Genomic DNA, 14596 nt, shown 5'->3' with positions numbered 1-14596 from the left:
TCCAATGGCACAGGATGCTCAGGGGGTTGACAACTCTGCCAGTGGTACCCAAACAACCAGTGGCAGAGCAGGTACAAGAACCCAGGTCCATCTGTCCCAGGGATCATGCTTTTTGTGGTACTACCAGCACCCTCCAGGTTAGAATGCTGGCAGGAAGAGGTCAAAGAGGAGCCAGGTCCTGTCCTGTTGCCTGCAAGGCTGTCTGCCTGGTGTTCCAGTGAAATGACAGGCACCATCTACCAAGCAGTTGTCCATGAGGGAGCCCCATGTTGGTGGGCTCATTCAGAGACTCGGACATACCTAGATTTAAGTTAAATCTAGGAGCACATAGAAACCTGTGTGTATACAGCAGGATAGGACACAAGGCCTAGGGTCTATTGAAGACTAAAACCAAAACCAGACCAAGTCTAGGGCTGAGGTGAGCCAAGACAAGACAAGGCCAAATGCCAAGAAAAGACCAGGGCAACCCTGTCCTAGACACACTGGTACGAGCTTAGTTGATAGCTGTGACAGACACAGCGGTCTGCTGAGGCAGGGCCAGGCATGGTGTGCTGGGTACTTGCTTTCTCCACAGGCAGGTCTGAGATCATCTTCAGCCCTGATGCTGACTCAGCACATCAGTGTATGGATGTTTAAAAAGCATATGTATCTGTTGATTTGTGGTACTGGGTACAGAACCCAGGGGTGCTCTTCCAGACTTTTTTGTTCAACACAGGATCTCACTAAGTCAAAGGGGTGGCTTCAAATGTGTGATCCTCTTGCTCAGCTTCCCATTGTGGCATTACAAGTGTGGCCATTGTACCAGGCTCTATGGATGTTTTAACCCAGTGATCACCCTCAGTGGAAGACTCGCACACTGTGGGGTAAGTTCCAAGATCTCTTCTGGAGTGACCTTCTGGCAGCTTCTGGGAGTCTCCTGAGCCTTTAGAGGACAGTGGGGCTGGGGTAGTTTTTGTCTTTAGCTGGGAATGTGGATGCAGATTGTGGCCTGACCAGGCCAGACATGATGGGTCTAGTCCTTCAATGAAAGGGACAGAATGATGGGGACCATCACTAGAAAAGAGGATCTGACCCACATGGTTTAGGGAATGACACTGACCTGAGAGGCACTTCTGCCCTGCAGGGAAGAAGTGGTTGTAGTGAAAGGTAAATAAAATATATGATCCTCCAGATGCAAAGGCAGCATTGGCTCTTTTGGAGAATCCAGACTGCAGATCTCCCCAGCCCTCCATGATGATGGTCTTGCTCAGTTGTGCAGAGTAGTTGAGAGGGGTCATTGCATGTCCAGCCCTGGTCAGATGTGGAGTGCAGGCATCTACCAAGTGCCTTCTGGTTGGCTTTGGCAGCAGAATGCACAAAGCTTTGCTGCTTCTGCTGACTTTCCTTTCCCTGCTCCCGATCCCAGAGAATTGGGCTCCAGATTGCTTTGTTCTCAGTCCCTGGCATTCCTGTCAATGTACCAGCTACCAGTAGGCAACTGTCCCATGCCCAGGATGGAAACTTTGGCCAGGCCAAAGCCTGTTCCAGGAAGGAATGCAAAGTTGGAGGATATTGGGCTCCCTAACATCCACCCTCTGTTTACATATCTTTGTCTCCCAGATTCCTTCCTGTGGATGGCAGTACATCTGTGGGACAGCAGAGACAACTCAGCTTCTCTGTCCTATCTCCTGGCTTTGTCCCTGTAGATTGCAGTGCTTCTGTGGGACAGGCTGGGGCTGATCAGCTTCTTCCTCTTTTGGCCAAATTGCATTAAATTTTTTTCCTTTTATATTGTCTTCTCTTTTTTCTGATGCTGGTGAACTTCTAATCCTGGCAGAAGGGACTTCAAGAGTCTTGGGCCCAGGAGTACAAAAGGTCCTCACCCATGCCTGCTCCCCTACTGGGACTCCCAATGGTCCCCAATGTTGACCCTGGGTCCCTCACTAGGCACTGTCCATGTTTCCTGCATAGCCTTGGCCATAAGCAGCCTGGGCCTTGTGTGTCCCAGCTCCCAGGGTCTCCTCAGTCCCCTTCTGGACTCCCCACCTTTCCTCCCTCTCTCCCTGTGCTGACCCCCCACAGCAAGTCCCCCTAAAGGTGTGGGCACCACCTGCCCAGACCACCCCAAGCTAATCCTGGGCTTCAAGAGTAGGTCTCTGGGGCACAGTCATGACTGGAGGGAGAGTCCAGAGAGGAGGGCCTTTGAGCCCCACCCTGGAGGCCCACCCCATGGTTAATATCCCCCTCTCCAGTTCTGCATTCTGGGAGGCAGCAATGGAGTCCAGCCCACTGGGATATGTGAAGCTTGGGCAATTCCTTGGGCAGGAAGCCCCTGGCATCTGGACCAGCAGATGAAAGGGCCTCATGGGTGAGTGGTGGAGGGAGCCCTCAGTTCTAGGGGGTGGGGACTATTGGATAGGGGAAAGAAAAACCCAAGAGGGTGGCCTGGGAAAGAGATGAAAAGAAAGCCACACATTGATATCTTTCCTCTCAAGATAAATCCCTTCAGATGCTGGCCACTGGTTGGGAGAAAGTGTTCATCAAACCTAGAATGATAGTCTCTAGGAAACACTAATCTCTTCCAAGGTAACTCCTCTCCAGGTGCTGGCCACTGACCCCCAACCCAACTCAGTTTCCTGAGCGCCCATCTGACATGCTCACTAAATCACCTCTCAGTGTAACCTATATAAACCTCATCCCTTTCTTTGTTCAGTGGCTCATTTTCCACCAGGAAGTGGGTCCATCAGAACCATGACTCCATTCCTGAATAAGAGAGCTGAGCTGATTTGCAAAATTTTTCTTGGATCCCCTTTTTTCTGCTAACAGGATGCTGAGTTGTGTGGTGTGGCTGCTGCCTGTGGGTGCCCAGATGTGTCCTTGGCTATGGGCAGCAGGAAGGCTGGGCCCTGATCCTCAGTGTACCAGAGGCAGCTGGGGTGGGAAGGACTCAGCAGGGCCCAGGAAAGTGAGCCCCAGGGAAGCATGAGCCCCTCCTCTAGGGCTCAAGTTTCTCCACAGCCACCCCACATGGCACAGGAACCATGATCTGCAGTCACAGAACACAGGGGACACATATGGACAGACCTTTCCAAATACTGACCCATATTATGAGCCACAATAAAGCATCAATAGGGTTCACAGATGGTGTGGGTGAGTAGTGGTAATGTGTATTATGTGGTAGGTGTGAAGTGTGTGTGTGATGTGTGCATAGTCCTGTGAGTGCCATTTGTGGGATAGTTGCAGTGCTGTGCATGTTGTGTTGTTTGTACAAGCACAGTTTGTACAGTATGATGTGTTTTGTGGCCTGTGAGGGTAGTACTGTGTTGAGTGTGTTGGGTTCTCTGTGTGTGTGTTGTGTGATTGTGTAGGAGGTGTGTGTGTACCTGGTGTGTACATGTTGTGTTTTCGTCTACAATTCCAGGGTGACTGTGACTTGGCAGAGCCAGGCCCTCCAGATTCAAGGCCAGCAGTGCTGGTGCCAGCCTGCCTCTGCTGGCAAATGGCAGCCCATCACCAATGACAAATCCCTGTGCCCACAAGACAGCCTCTGGTAGAAAAGGAACATCCCTGAGACTCACATATGAGTCAAGTGCCCAAGGATCCACCATGAACTTCAGTGTCATGATGGCAGTCAGCTGGTGGGCATGTGTCCCTGCAGAGAAGCATGGCTTACAGTCACCTCATGGTGGACAGGTTGAAAGTCCCCCTTCCCTCCCTGTGGCAGCCCCATGTAAAGCTCCCACAACTATGCTCATGCTTATGATCACAGGCCCCAGGAGGGACTCATGTGCTTGTTAGAAAGGCCACAGGGATAAAAATCCACTGAAACCAAACCTATGTTCGGCTGGCCTTGTTTGCATTGAATGAGATTCTGCAGCTGAAGCCCCCAGTGCTCACACACAGTAGAGGGAAGGTGGGAAGCACGAAGCCAGGGCATGCTCACCACCTATACAGTGGCTCTGACAAAGGCCCTAGATGGATAAGGGACTGCTCTTTACACCCTCCCCACTCTTATTCCACTACTCAAATCTTCAAGCCTGATATGGGTGGGTGGCCAATGGTCGAGGTCACAGGAGGGTATTCCCAGGGGCACCTTCCAGCTGGGAGCTTCCTCCTCAGCATCCAGGGTGACTACCTACTTAAGGGAAGGGTCTTAGCTAGGACACGACATGAAGTGTCTCTTCTCTGGGAATCCTGGACCAGGGTGCTCTCTAAAGAGGGGAATGCCGCCTTTCTTGATATTTATTTTTGGTGTGCCCTACACAAACTCCAACACAAACTAGTGCTATGATTGCCCACTTTACTTTGTAGAAAACACATGGGCGTTCTAGATTCCCCCAATAATGCCCCCAACAGCACCCATTCTGCTATTCCAAAGCCTGTAGTCATCCTGTGGCCTTGGCTGGGAGGGTGACACTGACTAAGGAGGAAGAACCTGCGACTAATAGCCCAGAAGGAAAATGGAAGCTAAAGCCCCCATTGAGGTGGCAGGGAGGATCTGGCTGAGATAGCTGGCATCAGCCATTGGGGCAAGCCTTGGGATGGCAGTGAAGCAGGAGAAGTCAGAGGCCATGGACCACATCCCAGATGCCTCTGTCCTGCCCCTTAGATCCAACTTCATCCCTGAAGAGGCCGTTCTCCTGCTTTCCCCCCCACAGGATGAAGACGAGGCAATCCTGACAGTCCCTGTCCTGACTTGGCAGACAAGGCACTTGTCAGATCTGGGCTCCAGAGAAACATGAATATTTATTTTAGTATAGCTGTGTCTCATGCAGCATGAGGAGTGAATCCCAGCAGGCTGCCTGGAGGACAGAGTGCCCCCAGCCCACGTGTTAAAGGTCAATCCCCAGATGGTGTTCCTGAGAGGTGGTGGGAACTTAGGAGGTGGGGCCTAGTGGGAGGTGTCAGGTCATGTTGTGTGTCCTTGAAGGGATATGGTCGTTTTATGTTTCTCTCTTGCATCCCAGACATGAGTTGTAATGTGTTGCTCTGTCACATGTTCCTCCATGGTGTGCTTCCTCACCACAGACCCCAAAGCAGCTGTGGACTTAAACCTCTAAAACTGTGAGCCAAAATAAACTGTTCCTCTTGTGAGTCTCAGGCAGTTTGTTACAGCAATCGAAAGCTGACTCTGCACTCCACACGGCCGCCTCTCTGTGCCCCAGCACTTGCTTTCCCAGCCACACACCAGGAGGCATAAAGTAAGCATCCTCAGGGACTTGTGTGTGTTCATTCCCAGCCTGTCCATCCACAGAAGAAGGAAGCCACTGTGACACACTCATCACAGCACATCATTCAGCAGCACAGAGCAGAGCGTGGCACAGGCCCAATCGGCACAGGTGCCCAACACTGAGTAAATGCCACGTTCAGAGCAGCACCCTCTGCACCCCTGCGATTCATTTTGTGGAAGTTTCCAGAATAGAAAAGATGCAGCTCTAGCAATAGAAGTCAGAACAGTGGTTACTGGGCAGGAGCAGCACAGGGACTTCAGGAGAGTGGTCGCAGGAATCTATTCCTGGGTACAATTTTATGGGGTGCCTATAAAGGGAGAACTTTGTGTGTTTCCCTGTTTGTGGTTATTCTTGTCTTCATTGGTGAGAATGAAAAACATCAGCGGCACCAAAGCATTCAGAAAAACATTCAAAGATGTAGTGAAGTGGGTCTTCTGTCTCAGAGGGTCTCAGAGCTTCAGTGGGGACCCAGGGGTTTGGTTTTTTTCTGGTGGGAGGGAGGAGCACTCCCTGTGGGAAGAGCCCCTGTAGCACAGCAGGGCCCTCACCTGGTCAGAGGTGGAAGGGAGGTGCTCTACAACCAGGACAGGAGGGCAGAACACAGGGGAAGAGGCTGGAGACTTGGCCAGGGCAACTGGGATGGAGACAGGCAGGAGACCATGGGGTGGGTTTGTGTGGCTGGTGCACCGGAGGGCAGCTGCAAATGCCAGGTGCATAGTTAAGTGACTAGGTTTTGGAAGGGGTGGGAAAAAGCAGGCTGGAACAGGAGAATATCACAACCATTTGGTAGAAGGTGATAGGGCAACATCCAGGATGGGTTGATCCCAGGACACAGCTTAGGAAGGGAACAAGAGGGAAGAAGGAAGGGGTAAGATGGGATGAGGAGAGAGCAGATACTCTGTGGGGTCTCTGTAGAGCCATGTCCAGCTAGGACCCTGGAAAGACAGAGGTAGAGATGGTGGGGAGGGAGGAGACAGAACAGGGAGGTGGGAGAAGGGAAGAGAGGGAGAGCCTACTTGGGCAGCTCTTTGCATCCAGGAAATAACAATAGCAAGAACAGCACACATGGCAGAGCTTCAGCCAGCCACACTTCATACATTATGCCATGCTTCTCAAGCTACCTGGCCTCATAGATGTTGCTGTTACCTCCAATTTGCAGAGGAGAAGACAAAGGCATCAAGCAAGGGGAGCAGATTTCTGGCCAGAATGGGCACACTGATTGTCAGAGTCTGTGTTCCCAGGCTCTGAGCTATTCTCCTACCTCCAGGTGGTGGGGCTGGACTGTGGAGGGGTGGGCAGAGGACCCAGGTGGGGGGCCTGAAGGGCTCTTCAGTTTGGGCAGGTGTTGTGGTGTGGGCTGTGCAGTTGCAGCTTCAGGGCCTTTGGTAGTCTGGTGGCTGCTCTCACCTTATGCCTCATCCACAGGGAGAGGGGAGATTTCCCCTCAGCCACATGGATAACCCCACTGTCTGATGTTTCCTGGGCAGACACAGTCGTCCTGATGATCTATGGTATTGCCAGGGTCCAGAGTCCTCTGGGTGTGTGCTCACACAGTGGGGGTGGGAAGAATTGCTTGGAGCCAGAGAAGCAGGGAGGGTGCCTGGGGGCTGCTGACCTGGAGTCCTGACTCTGGAGCTATGGAAAGGCCATGACTCAATGGACCTTTGGAGTGACTTGGAGGACCAACACTGCTCCTGGTCATCACAACCATGGAAACTTTGATGCTGCTTGGCATGCAGGTGGGCAGGCTATAGTGTAGCATGCTGCAGGCATTCCCCCACACCCCTGGAGAGGGCAGTGCTGGGCCTGGAGCCTCAGATGGGCCAGTCCAGAGTCTGTGTTCATCACAGTGCTCTAATCCAGGTGTCAGAGCCACAGCAAAGCATCTGGCCTGCACAGCCTGGACATTAGGAAGTCTAGGAAGCCCCTCCCACCCCTATTAAGAGGGTCTATTGGCAGCCAACAGACAAAACTTGGGAGGTGAGTATGGTATGAATTGTGTTGGAACTGTAGACATTTTCTAGGGAGCACCAGGGCGCAGTTATACCTTAAGAGGATTTGCGTGCATCACTCCTACTCCCCCAAACCTTAGGAAGTAGGTACTGTCATGGGACCCAATTGATACATAAGCCAAATGACACAAAGATACATTAACTAACCTGAGTTCACACAGGGAGTAAGTGGCATAGCAGAGCTGGGTTAGAACCAGGCACACTGGATTTGGGTTTCCATCTTCTCATCATAACCAAAGAATGATGACCTCAATGCACACAGAACAAAGGGGGTTGATCCCATGCCCTGGAATGGGGCAGAGGGAGGCTCTGAGCCAGCATGGCTTAGGGCATGTGTCTGCAGTAGAGAAGGGTGTGGTGGCACAGAGACAGAAGCAGGAGGGGTCACCCTGCCAGACAAGAGCTGCTGTAAGGCATACCTGGCAGCAACAGTGTAGAGGTGTGATTCTGGGTGGGAAGAAATTTGAGTACAATTAGATATAGGGAAAGGGAGGCACAAGAATTTCTAGCTTGCGTGGGCTTTCCTGGCTTCATGTGGTGTGTGTACACAGGTTTGGGAGGACAGTCTTGGTGTGAGAACAGCAGCTAAGTGGTCACATATGCAAGGTGCAGAGGGGCCTTTAGCAAGAGTGGGCAAAGGTGCGCATATTGGATGGAACATTTCTGATCTTCACTACCCATTGGGGCAGAGTGTAGGAACCTGTGGCAAACTGCACTGTGTTCCCTGAAGTCACACAGAAGACAGGGATCAGAGTTCCAGATAGCCGCCCCTACACTGGGGCAGAAGAGAGTTTATTTATTTGTTTATTTCAGGGTAGGTGATTGAACCCAGGGCTTTGCACATTCAAGGCAATTGTTTTACCCCCAGCCCAAGAAAGTGTATTTATGGGGCAAATGGGTGTGTTATGGTGAGGTCACCAGAGCTGAACAGAGTCAGAAATAAATGAAAATCTGGAGGCATTAGAGTCAGTAGGGCTGGGTGTCTGTGATGGTGTTTGTAAACACATGATCTTGGGGAAGGCATTCATGCCATTCTTGGGCTAAGTTCATTGTGATATTTATTTCATTTACCCTCCAGTCACCTTAGGTGAATCCCATGACCCCACCACACTGAGTAAGTAAGTGAGACAGACTGAGATGACTAACATGGTTATGAGCATGCTGAGAATAAGAGTTGGATCTGGGGTTCAATTTCAAGGGTTAAGGATCCTGAAGATTGGGCTTTAACCACTACCTAGCATTGACTCATGCCAACTTCTGCTGAAACCATAAGGTGCTCCTTCACCTCCTTCACCTCCTTCACCAACACTGCTGTTATTAAAATCACCATGGCTGCCTTTGTCCCCACCATGCTCATCATCCACACTATCTCCACCACCATTAATATCATACCACTATTACTACCTCCAACACCATAATCATAACCTTCATTAATAACACCAGCACTACCACCTTCACCACCATCACCATCACATCAACTACCATCAGCACCTCCATCATCACCAACACCATCACTATCACCACCTCCATCTCCATCAACAACACCAACTGCACTACCATCACCATCATCACCATCATATCCTTAATACAATTACCATTAGAACAATCTGTCATTATCACCACCACCATCACTATCATCACCACCATTAGCACCATTGCCACTATCACCACCAACATCACTACCACCACCACCTCCACCTCAAAATAATCAGTTCTACCACCATCACCACCAACACCATTACCACTCTCTCTGGCATACAGCAACAGCCACTACTTCACAGTGTTGTTATCAGAACTGGATAAGGTACTATATCTAAGGTCCTTGGATACAGTTTGCTCCCATGGTCATGTTTGTGGCTGCATCCAAACTGAAGTGGCTCCCCTTACCTGGAGTTTCTTCCCCTCTCCTTTCCATTCTCCTAAATTCCAGTCATTCTTCCAAATTTTAATGCTTGTTCCAGGAAGAAGGAAAATAGAAAGCACCAGAAGTTTGACCCTTCACTAAACAACAGGAATAGTGGTAATATCTAACATAAATAATTTGGAATTCTGCTTTTCCAGAGGAAGGTTTATTATGTTAATTTTGGTCTATTTCAGTTCCTAGCATGGGAACAGCTACCCATCACCAACTCCCATCTCTGGAGCAGACAATCATGCATATCTTCCCATGGCACCTTGCACACAGCTTGTGGGGGCCAGAGTGGGCAAGAATAGCCATTTTCTCTACAAATTGGGAGTCTGCATTGTGATTTGATAACCACTGCTTTTGGTCTTTGAGGTGAAAATATAGGTGAGCAACCACTACTTTATGCCTCTTCAGACTTGTGAAACCACAGCATCAGTTGAAAGAACTTTCTAGGATATTTAAAGGGCCAAGACTCCTTTTCCCCTTCTTTTCCTCTCCCTTTCATTTTTCTCTTTTGCCCTCTTTTGGAGAAAGTCAAAATTCTAGGATATTCAAAAGCAAGCACATAAACAAGGAAACTTAGAAGGTCACCATTATACCCAAGGAAAGTATAGCCTCAAAAAAGACCTGACAAGATCTTAAATTTATGCCTTAGGCTGCTCCTTAGCACAGGGATAGTCTGCAACAATCTCAACAGATCAAAAACAGGCAAAATCTGGGGACTGGGGGAAAATATGATTTCCAGAATTACTATGTTATTAGATTCAATTATCAACAAAAAAAAAAATCACAAGACATCCAAAGAAACAGGCAATATGTCCATTTAAAGGAAAAAAGACAAAACAAGAGAACCCTTTCCTGAGAAAGACAAGATAGCACACATGTCTCACACAGACCTCAAAATAATTGTCTTAAAATTGTGGGATGAACTAAAGAAAGAAGTGGAGAAAGTTAAGAAAATCACATATGAAGAAAATTAAAATATCAATTCAGAGAAAACCTAAAGGAAACCAGAGAAATTCTGAAACTGAAAAGTGAAATAATTGAAATTTTAAAATTTACTGGAGTGAATTAAAGGCAGATTTGAGTAGTCAGAGGAAAGAATCAGCAGAACTCAAGATAGGATCATTGAAATTATTGAGTCTGAGGGACAGAAAGAAAACAGATTGGAAAAAAGTGAACAGAGCTTTCAGGTCCCACTGGATACCATCAAGTGCACCAGCACATGTATGGTAAGGATCCAGGAAGAAGAGAGAAAAAAATGGTCAGAGGGATTATTTGAAGAACAATGGCTGAAGACTCCCCACATTTGATAGAAGAAGTTCAGTGAACTCTGATATGAACTCAGAGACCCTTTCTGAGGTATCATAGTCAAACAAAGCTAGAGACAAAGAGGGACTGTCAGAAACAGTGTGAGAGAAGTACTCATTACATACAAGGGAGCCTCAATTAGATCCTCGGCAGATTTCCCATCTGTACCTTAGGAGGATAGAAGGTAGTGGGCTCTACATAGACAAAGCCCTGAAAGAAAAAAATACTGTCAACCAGGAATCCTATATCCTAAAAAACTGCCCTTCCAAAGTATGGGCAAATTTAAGACATTCCCAGAATAACAAAACTGAAGGAGCCTGTTACCATTAGATCTATCTGGAAGACATGTTCAGGGGAATATGCAGGTCAAAGCTGTTTGAAGAAGTTGTTTGAAGAAATAAGGGCCTCAGTACAGGTAAATGCATGGGCAGTTATGATGTAGTGTTATTATAACAGTGGATCACTCCAATTTGTTTTCCACATGATAAAAGATTAATACACTTGAGGAAAAAATTCCAAGAGTTACTATTACTGTAGCCTTGGTTTGTAAGTCCACATTTTATTTTCTACATGATTTAAGAGATTAAAAAATTAAAAATTAATGATGTTTGTGTACATACCATGTACAGAGATGTAATTTTGTGAAATAACTGGAAGAGTATGAAGACAAAGCTCTAAAGGAGCAGTTTTTGTGTGGTGTTGAAGTTGAACTGGTACAAATTCAAACTAGAGTGTTATAACTTCAGGATATTAAATGCAATCCCAAGGGCAATCACAAAGGGGAAAAAACTATACTCAAAAGGAAATGTATATCATTTGCTGCAGAAAAAAAATCTAAACTCAAAGAAGACTCAGTGCACAAAATGAGGGACTTAAAGTTAGAAGAAAACAAATAGAAAACAAATAGTAAAATGACATAAATAAATCCCTCTTCATCAGCATTTACTTTAAATGTAAATGAATTAAACTTTCCTATCCAAACATGGAGATTGGCAAAATGGAAGAAATATACCCCCCCATGATCCAATTGTATGCTCTCTGCAAGAGACTCATTTAATTTTTTAAATTATTATTACTATTTTATTTTTTATTTTTTTTTTACTTGCCAGTATGGGACTCAAACCCAGTGCTTTGTACGTGCCAAGTATGTGCTTCATCACTGAGTCACATCTCCAACCTCAGACTCAGACTGGAGACATACACAGGTTGAAAGCGAAGGGGTACAAAACAAAATCCAGTAAGTAAGTAACCCTCAGAGAATAGGGGTAGTTATACTAATGAGAGACACAATGGTCCTCAGATCAAGAAAGGTTACAGTTGTCTCATACTAGACAAAGGCACAAAATCATTCACTGGAGACAAGATAACCTATCCAATAAATGGTGCTGGGAATATTGGAAATTCACATGAAACAAAATGAAATTAAACCCCTATCTCTCACCCTGCATGATACTCAAAGTGGATCAAAGACTTTGGCACTAGACCAGAGACCCTGTGCCTAACAGAAGAAAAAGTAGGCCCAAATCTTTATCATGTCAGCTTAGGATCTGACTTCCTTAACAAGACTCCTAAAGCACAAGAAGTAAAATCAAGAATCAATAAATGGGATGGATTCAAACTAAAAAGTTTCTTCTCAAGAAAAGAAATAATCAATACATGAAGAGAGAGCATACAGCATGGGAGAAAAATTTTACCATGTCCACCTCAGATAGAGCATGAATCTCAGGATATATAAGAACTTGAAAAACATCAATGTTCACAGGAGCTCAATTCACAATAGCTAAACTATGGAACCAATGTAGATGCCATTCAACAGATGAATAGATAAAGAAGAATGAAATTCTGGCATTTGCTAGTAAATAGATGGAGTTAGAGAATATCATGCTAAGTGAAATAAGTCATTCCCAAAAACCAAAGGCCGAATGTTTTCTCTGATTTTTGGAAGCTAATTCACAATAAAGGGGGGATATAGGGAAGAACAGATTGCTTTAGATTAGGTAGAGGGGATTGAAGGGATGATAGGGGATAGGAAGAATACCAGAATAAATCAGACATTATTACTTTATGTACATATGTACACATATAACTATATAACTGGTGGGATTCTATATCATGTATAACCAAAAGAATGAGAAATCGTAATCCATTTTATGTGATGTTTCAAAGTGCATTCTAGTGTCACGTATAACTAATTAAAACAAATAAAAAATTTAGAAAAATATTACTTGGGACAAAGAAGGACAGTGCATACCAATAAAGCTTTAGTCAGTAAGAAGTCATGTATAAACATGTATGAAAATACATTAAAAAATGGACCAGATTCTGACCCATACCACTACATGGAAGAACCATGAAACTACACCAAGTGATACCAGTCAGGAATTACATTCTGAGATCCCTAGAAGCCATGTCCATGGGGTCAGGCAGTGGGTGGTGAGTGCTAGGGCCAGGGGCAGGGAGGGGTTAGTGTTAGTGGGATGGAGTTTCAGTCTGGGAACATGAGAAAGTCCTGAGGATGTGCTGCTTTATGCCACTAAACATACTTTTAAGAGTGACCAAGAGGGGCTGGGGATATAGCTCAGTTGGTAAAGTGCTTGCTTCACATGCAGAAGGCCCTGATTCAATCCCCAGCACCACACACACAAACACACAAAAGAGTGACCAAGATAATAAATTAGATGGGACGTGCATTTTACCACAGAAATCAAGTCCTATTAAAAACAAATAAACACAAGTAGTCATCTTCCTCCTGTCCCTGAAAAGAGTCTCCATTTGGGGTCACAGGGACAATAAACCTGCTGCCTGGACATTTGCCACCCAAGCCTTCACAGGTGGTACTTTCTGCCACTGCCACAAGTGGTCTCAAGTCTCAGAAATGCAGCATACTTAGGGCCAGGAAAATTTCAGGCAACAAGGATTTCTCACACAGAGGAAAGCCATGTTTCAGTCCCTTTACTACCTCTTCCTGAAAATGGAGGAATAGTTTGTCTTGGGCTGATCCCTGGAGAATTCTTTAAATTTCTTTATCCTAACTGGTGTAACAGGGCCCTACATGCTTGTTTGTAACTGGGCTTATCTTGTATTTTATATCCAAAGAAATATACATGATTGCCCCAGAGACCTTCTCTACCCTATCAATAGTAGGGTTACTTGTCTATGTAATGAAAAAATATGTTGCCTCTATTTAAGAATTTATTGATAATCTTGATGAGCAAAATATTGCCCAACTATAAGGGGTAAAGCAGGCTTCCATCAAACAAATCCATGATACAATTGAGTTGGAAGTCACAGCAGGCACTGGTTCAGAAGCACCACTATCTTTTGATGTCCAGAGGAATAATACTGCTATGAACTTGGAGGTTACTTACCAGAAATGGCTACATAAAGTATACAAGGAGGTAAAGAATGGATTATAAAATCTTTGTGCAGAATATTATGCATCATAAGGAACAGGAGCATATAATAAACTGAGTGGAGAAGTTTGGGAAATGACAGAGAAAAGGGTTAACTACCAAAGGATGGTGTTGGCCATATATCACTCAGTTACCCAAAAACATCTACTCAATAAACACACAAGAGCCAATACTCTTTTTAAATGAGAGAGGGCATGATGGGTCTGGCTATACTAGTTCTGGCTTCTAATAACAACAACCTGGAGTAGCCCAACTCTCTTTTATTTGTAGACAGACAGGTAAAGGGGGCAAGACTGAGAGGAGCTTCTGCGATGGACAGGATAGGGTGGAGTTAGGGGAGCCATTCTCTCAGAGAAACTAGACAGGGAACTGCTTGATTCCACTAGGTTAGGATGGCTTCCCACATCTCCCCCTTTTAAATATTATTTAAAATGTAAATTATGGGCAGCTGTTTTGAGGTTCTGGATCTTGGTTCTGAGAGCTGCTTTGAGGTCCCAACTCTTGGTTCTGAGGGTATGGCAATCTAAGATCTCAATAGAGCTAACATGGCTACAAACATTGAGATTGGAGATTTAACTTCTTGTTGTTCAGTCATATTTTCAGCCTGTCAAATCAGATTACTCATTTACCCCATAATGGCACATGGAGTGTTTGGTTCACTTGATTCTTCTTTCTCCTTCTCTCATTGACTTCTGGCTCTCCCTGAAGATCAGAGCTGATGTCTCTGGTTAGATCTTCAACCAC

The 14596-nt window shown here is 46.1% G+C and overlaps 1 pseudogene across 1 annotated transcript; it reads left to right on the top strand.

The window, feature by feature from the left end:
- The first annotated feature begins 11549 nt into the window (after positions 1–11549).
- LOC306655731 (ATP synthase F(0) complex subunit B1, mitochondrial-like) lies at positions 11550–13910 on the top strand (annotated as a pseudogene). Its single transcript has 2 exons — positions 11550–11583; positions 13224–13910. The product of its transcript is annotated as an ATP synthase F(0) complex subunit B1, mitochondrial-like (transcript).
- The last annotated feature ends 686 nt before the right edge of the window (positions 13911–14596 follow it).

The sequence above is a fragment of the Sciurus vulgaris genome, assembly GCF_902686455.1.
Source record: "Sciurus vulgaris genome assembly, chromosome: 3".
Taxonomy (NCBI): Eukaryota; Metazoa; Chordata; class Mammalia; order Rodentia; family Sciuridae; genus Sciurus; species Sciurus vulgaris.
Note: the sequence above shows the minus strand (reverse complement) of the source record. Positions and strands in the feature narration are given on the sequence as shown.